Source organism: Cynoglossus semilaevis, chromosome 1 (genome assembly GCF_000523025.1).
Source record: "Cynoglossus semilaevis isolate Cse_v1.0 chromosome 1, Cse_v1.0, whole genome shotgun sequence".
Taxonomy (NCBI): Eukaryota; Metazoa; Chordata; class Actinopteri; order Pleuronectiformes; family Cynoglossidae; genus Cynoglossus; species Cynoglossus semilaevis.
Window position 1 is genome coordinate 1,813,051 of NC_024307.1, and position 894 is coordinate 1,813,944.

The window sequence follows — 894 nt, forward strand, 5'->3', positions numbered from 1 at the left end:
GAACCTGAACAGAACCTGAACAGAACCTGAACAGAACCTGAACAGAACCTGAACAGAACCTGAACAGAACCTGAACAGAACCTGAACAGACGTCAGGTACCGTTCTAGAACCGTTCAGTTCACCTGGAGCAACAAAATAATACCTACCAAGTCCAAGACCAAACGGCTGTGTATTAAAGTTAAGGTCACTAGATGGCAGCATTGCAGCTCATTTAATCAATCTCATTCTCACACAGTGGTTTTTACAGATAGCCCATATCGGTATCGGTTGATATCGAAATCGGAAATTAAGTGTTTGGACAATATCAACATATCGGCAAAAAGTTAATATCGGGCGTTGCTAATAACGATTAAGATCAACACAAATCGACAAAATAATACCTACCAAGTCCTGATTTGGTCGTGGGCCACATGTGTGTGGTTTGTGAGCCATAACTGGGCCGTGGGCCAGGAGTTTGATAACAGAAGTTCAGTCGTTTTTTCACTGTGTCGCTCTTTCTTGATGTTGCTCAATCCCAACTTCAATAAGTGGCTTTCCACATTTTCTGCCGTGAAGCAGAACAGTTCTCTGCACTCGGCAGATTCTCCACAAATCTGACCTGGAGTCAGTGGTCACAGCGCCTCCTGGCTGTGAGTTACTGTTACTGTTATCGGAATCGTTGCCATTAGAGCGAGGTGGTTAGCAGCGCCAGGATGAACGGAGTTTCTCGAAGCTCTGACTGTTTGTGTGTCATCACACCGTGAACTTAGCACGATGTTAGAACCAAAACACTGAGACTGAAAGAAAATCAACCAGCGGTCAGTGAAGGCCACGCACCAGCAGCAGCAGCAGCACCAGCAGCAGCAGCAGCACCCGCAGCAGCAGCAGCCGCAGGCGGCGCAGCAACCACACAC